The sequence below is a fragment of the Musa acuminata genome, chromosome BXJ2-3 (genome assembly GCF_036884655.1).
Source record: "Musa acuminata AAA Group cultivar baxijiao chromosome BXJ2-3, Cavendish_Baxijiao_AAA, whole genome shotgun sequence".
In the NCBI taxonomy this organism is placed as follows: Eukaryota; Viridiplantae; Streptophyta; class Magnoliopsida; order Zingiberales; family Musaceae; genus Musa; species Musa acuminata.
Window position 1 is genome coordinate 31,563,252 of NC_088340.1, and position 15,423 is coordinate 31,578,674.

Sequence of the window (15,423 nt, forward strand, 5' to 3'; positions counted from 1 at the left end):
CGCACCGTAGGGCAGCGACGTCTGTGGCCGCTACTCCCATGGGCAAAACTCCTGTAGGGGCGGCCGCCCGGCGAGGTAGCACCACCTGCGGGGGCAACGCTTACCCACAAGGGCACCCACCTGTAGGGGCGGCGCCTCGGCCCCGTTGCACATGTTGCCGCCACCCTGGCAGCAACATGGAAGAGGGAGAGGGGCTTAGGGTTTTAGGTAAAAAGATAGTTTTGCCCCCTCGAAATTTGAGAAATTCTAGTTTCAGTCTTTTATCTAAATTACAAAAATACCCCTAGGATTCAAAAATTCCCTACATGTCCTTGATTTCAGAAAATATTAATTAATTAAAAGGTTTAGTTGATTATTATTTTTTATTATTATCTAGTAGTCCTACATGATAATCATTTATACGTGTGATGTTTGATGTGTGGATGGATGATCATGGACCGTGTGATGTGTATACTTGTGATTATTATTATTAAGGTTTGCGAGCGTCCATTATATTTCTCGTTTATTGTCAGGCCTGCGTGCCTATGATTAAGTTGTAATCACATGAGGAGGCGCAGCGGGAGCGTGGATGCGATAGCGGAATCCACGAGACGGACGATCGTGATGCATGAAGATACATCGAGATGTCGATGGAACCAACGAGGATAAGATGGACAATCATAGGGCATGAAGATGTACCATTGCACACATAGATCTTGATGTGAGTGATTAGGCCTACTGGCTCGGGCCTGATCACATTAGTTTATGGTCCATGATCATCTAGTGTGATTACTTATACACATACTAGATATGTATATATATTTACGTGCGCTGTAGATATATATTAAATATGTATATGCGTGACATGTCATATTAAGAGACCAAATCATAGAAATATCTCTCTCGATAATATTAAGTCGGTCAACGTGAGGCAATTAGATTGACCCACGTGACCTTCCATTGTTATAGGTAGGAATCGATTCCCGATGTAGGTTGAGTTAGTCGAGTCTCTCGAGGCTCACCTATATCGCGATTACTATCTTGCTTACAACATAGAGATGTCACCGGTGACCTGAGGACATGGTATGCTTAGTCGAGTCCCTCGAGGGTATACTATCGAATCGGACTCATTTTGTAACGATGGTGTTGACTTAACCGAGCATTATGGTTAGTCGAGTCCCTCGAGACCATGGTGATTCAAAGGCCGAACAGGATAGGAATCACAAGGAGTTGTGATCGGCAAGAGTTGCCTACCTTTTAGACTTAGTGTGATTAGTCAAGCCCCTCGAGGTTACACTAAGATGCTGATTGGATCCTGATCCCCACTAGAAGTCTACCAGAGACTTCCGTTTCACGTGCTGAGGGTGTCGCATGACTCGCTAGTAAAATAGTGGGAGCATATTAAGATAGAAGCCCATATCTTGATTGTTTATTTCTTATAAAATCTGTATGCCATTCATTTCTACTGTATCTTTATTTTTAGAAAATGTTGGTTTTAAATCCCTTACGTGACATACTTAATGTCAACCGCCTCACTGGTCCAAATTATACGGATTGGCTCTACAACTTGAGAATTGTTCTCACGGTGGAGAAAATCATATACGTCATTGCTATAGTAATGCCTACGCCCGAGGAAGGGGCAAGCGAGAATGAGATCGCTCGCTACGTGAAGTACATTGATGACTCCACTCTTGCTTAGTGCTACATGTTAGGCTCTATGACTCCTGAGTTACAGAGACAACATGAAAAGATGGATGCCAGATCCATTCTCCTATATATCCGTAAATTGTTTGAGGAACAGGGAAGGACTCAACGATATGAGATATCCAAGAGCCTCTTCCGTCCTAGGATGACTAAGGGGACACTGGTTTAGAACCATGTCTTAAAGATGATTGAGTGGATAGAGAAACTCACAAGACTAGGAATGGTCCTAGAGGATAACTTATGTGTGGACATTGTGCTTCAGTCCCTACCAGATTCCTTTTCATAGTTCATAATGAATTTTAATATGAACAAGCTTGAGGTGACTCTCCCAGAGCTCCTCAATATGTTAAGGGAGGTAGAGAGTACTATTAAGAATGAGAAGCCAATTCTCTATACTAGTGAGACCAGAAAGAAAAGGAAAGCAGAAAAGTCTCTTAAGAAGGGCAAGGGCAAGGGCAAACCAGGTAAAGCAAAGGTTGCTAAGCAAGACCCAGCAAAGGACAAAGGCCAGTGCTTCCACTGTGGCAAAGATGGGCACTGAAAGAGTAACTGCAAAAAGTACATTACAGAGAGGGCGAAACAAAAGCTTGGAGAAGCTTCAGGTACATTCATGATCAATTTCATTTGTCAGACTCTTATGATAACACATGGGTATTGGATACTGATAGTGCTTATCATATATGCAATTCGTTGCAGATTCTGGCAAGGCCTAGGAGACTAGAGAGAGGCGAGATAGACCTCAAGATGGGCAATAGAGTAAAAGTTACAATAGTAGTTATTGGCGAGGTCGCCCTACATCTGCCTAGTTGTCACGGACTTAGCTGATTTTGCCTAAGTCGTGCGGCACCCTTGCGTGTCCGTCCATAAAGGTCAACCTCCCCGAAGCCTCCCATTGTCCCTTAGGACCAACAAAAGAGAGAACGGGTTAGAGAGAACGCCTCACTCGAGATCCATAAACAAACATCTCCGAAAACACTTTATAGACAATGCAAATTACAAACAGACTTTACAAGCTCTAAACAATTGCACAACAAAGGGTAAAATGGTCTATTACAGACCGACAATCTCTCACACGTGTCCACATAACACAAACTTTATTTACAAGCCTAAAGCGGCCACCAACCTAACTACAATGGGACTATTAAGCATTCGGTTGTCCCTCTACATGCTGTACAAAGCATGAACATACCAAAAGACATGGACATACATAAGCATTACATCAAACATCATGTTTAGAAGTTTGTTCGTGACATTCTCCCCCACTTATTCGTTCGACGTCCTCGTCGAAGCCTTTGTCGACACTACAACTCCTCGCCTTTGTTGAGTCTTCAATCTTCTGCTCCAGGTGCAATGCGCCTCCTGGCTCCCAGTTGCTCTCCGCTATTGCTTTTGAGTAGTCGAACTTTTGATCCGCCATGCTACTTCAACTCGCCAATGACTCTGACTCTAGTATGGGGTTGGCTGAGTTGTATTGATCCCTGTTGGTTCCTGCGGATCCTTTAGATGAAGGAAAAGACCATCCTTACTATGCCAATCTCTCAAATGCCTCATGTTGCTTGAATTGGGTGGATGCTTGTTGGAGCTTTAACGAGCATCGTCTTGGAAACTTCTAAAGTTTCGGGTCCTTCCTCCACAAAATTTGCTCATTAACTCTTCTTTCACTTAGTTGTCACATCCAAGTATGTTCGCATCACTTCCGCTTTCGATTGGTATTTTGTTGGGAAATGAAGCGGATAATCTACTCTCAGTATCACTGATCACTGTTGGTGAGGATTTGACAATTATTGTCTTCCATTATCTTTGAAGGGTCTTTGAACATGTGCAGAGGTCTACTGCTGGATGGATAAGAGAATTGGGGTACTCGGTTTCGCCCAATCTCTTAAGAGTTGAGAAGGCAAAGGTTACTTGATTTCGCTCGCCTCCTCAAGGCTGTACTCCATTCATCGAGCTGGTCACTGGCCTTCGCCTGCTCTTTGCTCACACTTCTAAAGCACTTGAAGTGTTTGCACTCCTTGCATTGAGTTAGTTACTGTGATTCACCTTCTCAATGCCATCGAACTTCTGGATTGCAGAAAGTTTTCACCCCAACTTGGAGTGATTCTCTCATAGGTTTGGTCGCCTCTAGGATTGTACCGTCTTCTCCATCAACCCTACCGCCTACTCCACTGAGTAGCAAAGGTACAGTGCCGCATACTGCCTGCTTCGTTCCTTGGTCATGCACTCTTGCCTGACCCGAAGTCCTTCACTTTCAGCTATCATGATGAGAAGCTCGTTGACACCGGTCTTACGAAGATCCTTGGCCTCTGCCCGTCAGCCTTGTCTCGGTACTTGGAGTTTGCCTCTACATGCTTCACCTCCTCGGCCACTTTCACGACCAAGCGCTCTCCCTCCATGAGAGCAAGGGATTAATGACTTTCACGGAAGTCCCGCCTCTGCGGTACCATGGCGCTGCCATGCCCATGGCCCTACTATCCATCGCCTCGCATCTGCATCCCTTTTCTTCATGATCAGTAGATATGTCTTTGTGGCACTCCTATGAGTCCACCTCCATTCTAACTGATGCTTGATTTTGGGTAGCTAAGTCCCTCTGGACTCGTCGTCGCTTCCTCGCCTCTTTCGACCCCTTGCTTTAACACCTCTGTGTTCTCCAAGCAGCTCCCTTTGGTCGATGGAAAGACAGACTGTAACTCCCATGCATGGCCTCTGCCATCGCATTATAGGGTTTGCATCGATTCTGTTCTCCTTAGCTTCCTTGGTAGCAACGTTCGCTTACTCGACCTTGTCCTCTGACATGCCGGGCACCCTTAAGTGAATATAAGCTCTGGAGTAGTCCAACACTCCAGCTGCTTCGATCATACCTCTATATGATCAAGTCCCTCCCATGGGACTCACTAGTACTTGCATTTGAACTTTTTCCCTTGGTGGAACACAACACCCATATGCTGATGACCAAAGCTTTCATCCGATGCAAAATTCGATACACGCACAGAAGACCCGCCTCTGTGGTACCATGACCTTCACTCCTTGAATCCATAGCCCTTCTTGTCGTCGTGTTGTTCACCGAAGTGGAGCTTCCAGTAGCTCCCGATCATACCTCTGTATGATCTAGTCCCTCACGGGACTATGTCGTGTGTATCGCATTGCCACGAACTGTTCCACCACGATCCGCTACACCATGTCGCCTCCTGGTGACATCTCTATTGCATTCTGATCCTTGTGGGATGAACTCGAATTGTGAACCCTTCATGTGTGGCCTCTGCCAATACATCGCAGGGTCTCTTTCACCTTCGATTTTGTTCGCTCCTTTGGCAATCGACCTTCATCCACCCACTTTTGGGTCACACCTAGATGAAGCACCACTCTAGGACAGTCCGTCGCCTAGTAGCTCCCGAAGTCTCCCCAACTTCGCTACAATTAGTGCCCCATTGTCTGGATCCTGGGCTTTTGCCCCTACCAGCACAATCTCTGCTGCGCATCGCTTCCTGCCTAGCAACTTGATTTGCAACACTGTGGCATATTCTTCAAGAGTACCCACCTCTGCGTCCTCTTGCCCCGTGTTAAGGCCTTCTGAACCCAACTTCGCCTCCACAAATTAAGTTGCCTTAGTTCCTCCATCAAATGCTTTTCTGAGATAAGGTGCATGTGCCCAAAAGCTCCCTTCGTCTTTGGCACCATGCAAGATAAGTCTGCTCTGTCAGAATGAAGGACCCATGGAACAACATGATCCTACTCTTGCCTCTGCAAGAGTTCATGTCCTTGACCTTTGTCTAAGGAAAGCACTATGCCTCTGCTCCATGTTCCAACTTCTATGCTGGCTCCCTTCATGCGGCTTGGGTACTTCGCTAAGTTACACCCAAGTTACTGCGCTCCTCGTTTTTGCATTGAGTCGATGGTGGCCCTCGCGCCCACCATTCCACAGGTCAGCCCTCCCTTGAGTCTGATCTCCATATCGACTCCAAGTGTGCCTTCATTTGAGTTGTTTTGGGTTGCTCCCCCACTTGATCTCGCAATGCATCCACCAATGTATTCTCTCAAGCGAGATCATGCGATGACTCCTCACCGCTTGCTCGGACCATTGAGCTTCGTGGAGTTATTGTTTGTTGAGGTACTCCTCCTCAACATGTGTAATCTATTGCACATGATTCTCCCTCTGGAGAGCCGAGACTTATCCCTCCTGGATAACTATCCCGTTGGAGCAACATCTCTCTTCGTTTCGGAGACCACCATCCCCTTGGACTACTCCGATCTGCTGAACAAACTGTGCATTGTTCTGCCTCCTATAACTTGCTAGATTGCGACTCCATGTCAATACAGCTCCCGCTGCATCACTCAAGGCCTAGCAACATGCTGAACTCGTTGCACCCTTCAGCCTCCTACGGACGTATCCTTCACATGCCGAAGAGAAAGATTCAATGCTCCATGGCGCTAAGTTTCGGTCGCCTTGGGATGGCCACGAACATTCCATCGTCCGCATACAAGCCCATGCATAAGTACCAAATTCTTTGAGTTAGCAATTCCCCTCACCTTTGTGAGCTTTGCACAACTCTTTCAATCGCTGAACAACTCATTCCACCTTGCATGGTCTCATCCTTTACCAAGCGCCTCGCTTGTCTTGAGCACCATCAAGTATAGTTGTCAACGTTGAGTCGTAGCTCAAACTCAGCCATCCCAACCTTTGTGCACTCCGCATTCTTCCAAGCTTGCCTATTCTCGTGGTGCCTCTAGCGCGAAGGGTTGGCCATTCCTCTGAATGCCAATGTCAGATGCCCGCTCCTCCGAGCGACTCCTTTTCCCTACATCTCCATGCCCGTTTTCCCCTAAATGGTCGCGCATGTGCTAACTGCCCTCAACGCAACCCCGCTAGGTCCCCCACGTTTGCATGCTAAGTGTTTCTATAAGTGCTTGTCCCGCTCTGATACCATTTGTCATGGACTTAGCTGGTTTTGCCTAAGTCGTGCGGCACCCTTGCGTGTCTGTCCACAAAGGTCAGCCTCCCCAAAGCCTCTCATTGTCCCTTAGGACCAACAAAAGAGAGAACGGGTTACAGAGAATGCCTCACTCGGGATCCACAAGTAAACATCTCCGAAAACACTTCATAGACAATACAAATTACAAACAGACTTTACAAGCTCTGAATAGTTACACAACAAAGGGTAAAATGGTCCATTATAGACCGACAATCTCTCACACGTGTCCACATGACACAACCTTTATTTACAAGCCTAAAGCGACCACCAACCTAACTAAAATGGGACTATTAAGCCTTCGACCGTCCCTCTATATGCTGTATAAAGCATGAACATACCAAAAGATATGGACATACATAAGCATTACATCAAACATCCTGTTTAGAAGTTTGTCCGTGACATAGTGGAGCTTTTATTGGATTAGATGCATGTTATTTTGTTCCTTCTATTATCAAAAACATTATCTCCATTTCATGTTTGATAGTTAGTTGATATAAATTAGTTTTTGAGAATAATGGTTGTTCGATATTATTAGATGATAAGATCATCACGAAAGGAATATTGCATAATAGTTTATTTATGCTAGTGACTACTCCGCATATCATGAATATAAGTATGTCTAAGAGGAAACGAGATGAGGTGAACAGTACATACTTGTGGCGTTGTAGGCTAGGTTACATCAATGAGGGAAGGATTTAAAAGTTGCTAAATGATGGATATTTAGATCCATTCGACTATGAGTCATATGCAACTTGCGAGCCTTGCCTTCGTGAAAAACTGACCTACTCTCTATTTGGTGAAACTGGAGAGAGAGCCACTGAGCTGCTGGAACTCATACATAGTGATGTATATGGACCCATATCAACTCATGCCATTAATGGTTACTCCTACTTCATTACATTTACTAATGATTTCTCAAGGTATGGATATATGTACTTAATGAAGTATAAGTCCAAAGCTTTTGTGAAATTCAGAGTATAAGAATGAAGCGGAGAACCAGATTGGAAAGAATATCAAGACTCTTCAATCAAATCAAGGAGGTGAGTACTTAAAGTACAGAGTTTACTCAGTTCCTCAAAGACCATGGGATATTATCCCAATGGACACATCCTTATACATCCAGCTCAATGGTGTCTCTAAAAGGAGAAATCGTACGCTATTAGACATGGTACGATCCATGATGAGTTTCACTGACCTACCCATCTCATTATGGGGATATGCCCTAGAGACCGCAGCTTACCTTCTGAATAGAATTCCAATTAAGTTGGTAGTGTCAACACCATATGAGATATGGAAAGGGAAGAAGCCCAATCTTAAGGTTGTTACGATTTGGGGCTGCCTTGCCCATGTTAAAAGACACAACCCCGATAAGTTAGAATCGAGGACAGAGCAGTGTAAGTTCGTGGGATACCCTAAGGAAATTTGTGGGTATTATTTCTATCATCTCGAGGACCAAAAGGTCTTTGTATCTAATCGAGTAGTGTTCCTTGAGAAAGAACACATTCTTGGCAAAGATAGTGGGAGCATGATAGAGTTGAGTGAGGTTGGAGAACCAAGCTCAAGCACCGCTCTATAGCTAGAGTTTGTTCAGGTACTTAACACACAATATTCAATTTTATGTAGATCTGACAGATAGATGTGAAAACTGCATTCCTCAATGGGAACATTGAGGAGGAGGTGTATATGATACAACCTGATGGATTTGTGTCCAAGAACTGCCTAGATAAGGTGTACAGGTTGCTTAGATCCATTTATGGACTAAAGCAAACTTCCTGAAGTTAGAACATAAGATTTAATGAGGTAATCAGATCTTATGACTTCGTTAAGAACGAAGATGAGCCTTGTGTGTACAGGAAGGTAAGTGGGAGCGCTATCATCTTTTTGGTGTTATATGTGGATGACATCCTGATTATTGGGAATGACGTAGGAATGCTATCCACAGTAAAGGCTTGGTTATTTAGACACTTCTCTATGAAGGACTTAGGGGATGTATCATATATCTTAGGGATTCAGATCTATAGAGACAGATCCAAGAGGATGCTTGGCTTGTCCCATTCCAAGTACATAAAAACCATTATCAAAAGGTTTTGCATGAAAAATTCCAAGAGAGGACTCATACCGATGAGACATGGGATATCGCTTTCTAGGAGTATGTTCCCAAGGACTCCAGAAGAAAGGGTGAACATAGATATGATATCTTATGGCTTAGCAAGAGGGTCTATCATGTATGTCATGCTATGTACTAGGCCTGATATAGCGCATGCTCTGAGTGTCATGAGCAGGTATCATGTGGATCCAGGCTTGGAGCACTGGAAAGTAGTAAAGTGTATCCTTAAGTACTTGAGAAGGACTAAGGATCTTTTATTAGTATATGGAGATAATAGCCTCAGGGTTGAAGGCTACACAGACTCAAGTTTTCAGTCTGATGTCGATGATAGCAAGTCAAATTCAAGATATGTGTACACCTTGAATGGAGGAGTAGTATGCTGGAAGAGTTCCAAGCAAGATACTACTGCTAACTCGACCACAGAGGCGGAGTACATTGCTGTAGCAGATGCAGCAAAGGAGGGAGTCTGGTTAAGAAGTTCATCACAGATCTAGGAGTCATGCCGGGTAGCGAGGAGCCGATTTCCTTATATTGCAACAACAACAAGGTGATTGCTCAAGCGAAGGAACCCAGGTCTCATCAGAAATCTAAACATGTTCTGAGGAGGTTTCACCTGATCAGAGAGATTGTAACCCGAGGAGATGTAGCAGTGGAAAGAGTTCCATCCGAAGATAATATTGTAGATCCACTGATAAAGCCGTTGTCTCAGATTATCTTTGAGCGTCACAGGGGTTTGATGGGGATCAGACACATAGATAATTGGCTTTAGGTCAAGTGGGAGATTGCTAGTCATAGGTGCCTAACAAGTCAATCACGTGAGTGATGGCACGTGTAACTTGACACGGAATCTTTTTACTTATTATATTTTGACATTTATCACTTTATATTAACTATTGCATGTATATATTGTGATATCCTTGGATCTGTGCAATAGGAATCGGATCGTGATGAGATCACAATAATGAGATCAATTCACCTTTAAACATAGATCCTAAATAATCCTAGTCATAGGTTACTCGAGAGGGACATCATGATAACCGGACAAATTGGTATGCTATATACCCATCCATATGATGGATACAGTTGGTCTCATAGCTACTCGTGTAGGGACACTAGAGATACAGTACAGGTGCTCATTGGAGAATAAGTTTACTGATTGATCCGTTTACGGAATGCTGGATGGTTGATGATGCCTTATTGTCAGACAACGATTCCGTAGTCCTAGTGGTGTATCTGGTCTTTAGACTTGAGACACAAAGGATATCCTGTATGAGTGCTCCACTATTTGATACCAGACTTATAGGTTTGGATGTCCCAGATCTAGTACAGTTGGTCATTGGGAGTAGCAATCGACCTTACGAGGGCTATTGAGTGTCGATAGAGGATCATCCGCTCTCGGCATCATGAGAAGAATATCCAATGTATTCTTGCTCAGATAAATCCCTAGCCAGGGTCATTCGAATTGAGAGAGAAAGAGTTCTCTGGGAAAATCCAATTAGAGTAAGACTCGAGAAGAAATTGTATGGGTCTGACAATACCATGTCCGATATATGGTCTCTATGATATTAGATGGATGAGGGACTATAAGTATATGGTAACTGAGGAAAGACAGGTCTAATAGATTGGATTTCCCTATATCATCTGGGGACTACGGCATAGTGGCCTAGTATGTCCATAGTCGATGAGTCGAGTGAATTATTATAGAGATAATAATTCACTAAGTTATAAGGAGTTCTGACAGATATAACTCATGGCCAACTCGATATTGGGCCTAGAGGGTCACACACATATGGTAGGCATTGCGATTAGTAGAGGTTCGGATATGAGATATCCACTAGAGCCCCTATCTTATTGGATATCCAATAATCCCCTGAATTATTGGATCCCATGGACAAGATCCAATAAGAGCCCATGAGAGATTATTGGATAGAGATACACTAATCTAAAAGGCTTGGGTAATTGGATGCAGATCTAATACCCACTAGGAGAGGATCCATTAGGGTTTGACAGGGGACTTCTATAAATAGGAGAGATTCAATAGTTCGTAGGCTAGAGCCTTTACTTGCCTCTCATATTCTCCTCCCCCCTCTCCACCTTAGAGCAGGCCTGGAGTTTTGAGGAGTGTCATCGTAGCCTGCTATGTGGATCACCGCTAAAGAGGAGGACGCTTGACCTCCTTCATCCTCTCCTAGAGATCTACAAGGAAACAAGGATATACGATCTCTCTAGGTAACACAATCTATTCTATACGTAATTTATTTCGCGGATTTTTGTGCACCAATCTTCGCATGACGACGAACATCTTTTTGGGAAATTGGGGATTTTGTTTTCTTATTCTTCTACTGCACATGTGATGTCACCCCCAAGATTTCCCAATAGATAGAGCCGTCCAGGACCCTTTTCCTGGCCTACTTCTGTTTGTGTAAAGGGTGAGGCGGGTATTCCTTGACCGCCCGTAGCGGCTTTAAGATTAGCGGTGCTCCTTCCAACAACAAAGGTTGGAAGAGCCACTTCTTCTTCGTCAATTGTAGTCGGGGGTAGGATTTTAGTACTGGATGAACTTCCCGAACCATCAACAACGTCCCCCTGTTGCTTTCTGTTGGAGAGATAGCGGACGTGAACCAGTTGAGGGGCATCTTGTCCTCTTCTCGGGCAATCAAGGGGATAACCAAGGAGTGGCTGGTCGAGGCGGGACTAAGCCCAACCACTAAGGGTATGGTTATTCGAATATTATGGATCGTCCGCTCGTCCCGAGCTAGCTTAATCGACCGAGCTTTTGCTTGTAGAAATGGTGGACCTCTAGTCGGTGAAGAGGATGCCTCACGCCAAGGCCATCGCGCCACCACCTCGAGGTGGCAAGGGTTCTAGAGCTGGGTGTTCCCTGTAAAAGGGCACATCGAAGAGGACATTGGGGACTCCAGAGGTGGGTCGCCCTCAAAAGAAGGCGAAGACTGCGGTGCGGAAGACATACGCAAGCTCGGGTGCTCACGAGGGTGCTGTTCCATAGTCGTCCAGGGCTGCTCCCCTAGGTGACGGCTCGGGGGGTGCGAGAGGAAAGCAGGTGGCCGGATCATCTGGTAGCGACCCCTTGAGAAGGCCTTCGGTGTGCCCGAAGTCGATGCGGGACCCGTGTCGAGTCCGGTCACGGGCCGAAGGCGAGCAATACGATGCCCTGAGCATGGCCGACCTTCCTTCTAGGGAGCTGGGAACCCCATACGCCTCTCGGTGGGCGAACCTCAAGGCCGATAGTCGAATCTGGAGCGATAGGCCGATCACCCAGGAGTTTATCCGGGGGGCGTTCCACCCGGCGATGGCGAAGGAGCTTTATTGCTCCTCCTCGGAGGTGCTGGTGGATCGGGCGGCCAAGTCATTTGTCTAGGTAAGCGGTGGTGCTCCTTCCTCGTTTGATTCTTCCTTCTTTGCGTGGGTCCTAATGTCGATCTTTGTGCAGGGTCAGCACTACACCATGGCGCTGATCGACCGGGTCCTCGATGCAGGGAGGGTGATCAGACATCAGTTGGATGTCTATGCCGCTCTTCGTCTAGAGAATCTAGAGCTGAGGAGCGGATCTGGACTGGAGGTCGTGGCTGTAGCCAAACAGCGCGCCTCGGCTTTGGATGAGGAAGTGAACCGTCTGAAGGCCGAGTTGGAGGAAAGTCGATCCTGCATCCAGATGCTAGACGACAAGTTGTTGACCCTCTCCCACGACGTCGAGTCCGCCAGGTCTTTGGCTTGGGCCGCCAAAGAGGTCCTGAAGGAGGAGCGACTAGTGCTGCCCGAGAAGATCAAGGGGGCGATCGCTGAGTACAAGGCATTCGTCAAGTTCAAACGCGGCCTGGTAAGGTCTTGGCAGGTGACATACGAGTTCGGGTATCGGGTGGCTTATGCTCGTTTTTGAGCGAAGTACCCGGACCTAGAATTGGAGTCGGACCCATTTACTGACCAGTCGGAGGATCAGAACGTTGACATGCCGGCGAGCGTCCCCTTCGATGACGGGCCCAAGACTCCTCCTCTGAACTAAAAGGTATTATTTCTTTTTTCTTTTGCTTTCGTCGGGTTGAATTTTAAAACTGTATCACTCGATCACAACATGTACTTCTTTTTCATTAATAAAGAAACTTTTGTTTTGGAATTCTAACTTGTCTTTTTCGATTGTGGATGTGTATGTTTCTTAATAACGCATGTCTTTCCCATACCTCGACTTACTTTCTTCATGGGTAGAACTTCTTTAAGTTCACTACATTCCACGTCCTCGGCAAAGGGTTTCCCTCTATAGTCTCGAGTCGAAAGGTCCCCTCTCGGACCACATCGTAGACCCGATAGTGGCCTTCCTAGTTAGGTGTGAGTTTTCCTCTCGCTCAGGTTGGGTCGCTCACCTTTGCCTTTCGAAGGACTAGGTCCCTGACCTTGATCGATCGCAGACGAACCTTGCGGTTGTATATCCGAGCTGTAGCCTTCTTGTATGCCAAGATACATAGGTGTGCCTTGGCTCTTCTTTCTTCAAGGAGATCTAGGTTTGCTCATAGGCTCTCCTCGGAGTCCTCTTGTTTGTAGTTGGAGGTGCGTAGGGTTGGGAACACCATCTCAGGGGGGAGGATTGCTTCTGTCCCGAATGCCAGGCTAAATGGAGACTCCCCCGAGGCAGTTTTAGGAGTTGTCCATATCGCCCATAGGACGTTAGAGAGCTCGTCCACCCAGGCTTCGTGCGCGCCTGAGACCCTCTTCTTGAGGCCCTCCAGAATCGCCCGATTCATCACTTTGGTCTGGCCATTAGTTTAGGGGTGCGCCACCGAGCTAAACTTCAATTGTATCCCATACGACTGGTAATAGGCCTTGAACTTGGCATTGTTGAATTAAGCCCCGTTGTCGGTGATGATAACCCTCGAGATCCCGAATCGGGTAATAATATTCTTCCACATGAAGCTTTGAACTTGTTTCTCTATGATGGAGGCTAAGAGCTCGGCTTCGACCCCCTTCGTGAAGTAGTCGACCTTGACTATATGGAAGCGTCATTGTCCCGAAGCTGGAGGAAAAGGCCCGAGGAGGTCGAGTCCCCATTGGGCGAAGGGCCAGGCCGCGTCCATCGGGGTAAGAGGCACTGCTGGCTGGTTGTGCAGTCGGGCGTGCACTTGACACTATTGGCACTGCTGCACATATGATATAGTGTCTTGGCGCATAGTTGGCCAGTAGTACCCCTGTCTGAGGGTCTTGAAGGCCAAGGTTCGTCCCCCGATGTACTCCCCACAAATTCCCTCGTGGAGTTTGGCAAGGACCATTTCAGCTTCGGGTGGCACGAGACAACGCAAGAGAGGTTGAGAGAAAGCCCTGTGGTACAACTTTTCGCCGACCACACAGTACCAGGCTTGGGTTCACCTTAGTCATTTTGCCACCATCGGGTCATCAGGATTCGTCCTGTCCTTCTTGAAGTGGAGGATCTCTTCCACCCAGTTTGGCGAGGCTTTTGTCTCGGTGACCTCGTGAGTTGGTATTGTCGGTGTTGTTACAGATTCAGTTGCCAGGGTTGCTGCTAGGCTACGAGCGGATGTCGATCTTGCCAATGCATTGGCCCACGTGTTCTGCGCCCGAGGTACTCCAGTGGTTGAGAGGCGGTTGAAGTGATGGGCAAACCTTTTCGCTTATGTCAGATATAATGTCATTTTTGGATCCTTCGTAGCTCCCTTTGACATGTCCCATCACCAATTGGGAGTCACTGAAGACTTTGAGGTTGCTCACGTGCATCTCCAGGGCGAGGCACAAGCCATGAAGTAGCGCCTCGTACTCGGCCTCATTGTTGGTGGCCCGGAATTGTAATCAGAGCGATCTCTCGTAGGTTTCTTCGGATGGGCCCTCGAGGATAAATCCGACCCAGGTTGCTTCGGTAGTGGCCGAGCCATCCACATGCAGGGTCCATGAACTCTCGTTGTTCTCCTGTCTAATAGCATGATCTTCAGGAGTTAACTCGAAGATGAAGTCAGCCAGTACCTGAGCTTTGATGGCGGCTCTGGGGGAATAATGGATGTTGAATTCGCCGAGTTCGACCGACCACCACAGCATTCAACCCGATACGTCGAATTTGGAAAGGATTTGCTGCAACGGTTGGTTAGTAATCACTTTGATTGTGTGAGCTTGGAAATATGGTCGCAACTTTTGGACCATCTTCATTAGTGCGAGGACTAGCTTCTCGATCGGGGAATACTGCACCTCATGCCAATAAGGACGTGGCTGACATAATAGACAAGTTGTTGCGTTGGTGGTGTTTCTCGAACCAACACCAAGCTAACCGCCCGCGCCGAGGTCGCCAAATAGAGACCGAGGGTTTCGCCCGGCTCGGGTGAGGTGAGTCGAGGCAAGCAAGCGAGGCATGCCTTTAACTTTTCGAAGGCTTCCTCACATTTTGGGGTCCATGTAAAATTGTCGGCCTACTGTAGAGCATAGAAGAAGGGGAGGCACTTATCGCCTGATCGCAATACGAACCTGGTGAGTGTCGCCAACTTTTCGGCAAGGCACTGCACCCCCTTGATCATGCGGGGGGGTGCATCTCGGTTATGGCCTGAACCTTTTCTGGGTTGGCATCGATTCCTCTTTGGTGGATAACAAAACCGAGGAATTTTCCCGAGCTGACCCCGAAGACGCACTTTGCTGGATTCAGGCGCATGTTGAACCGTT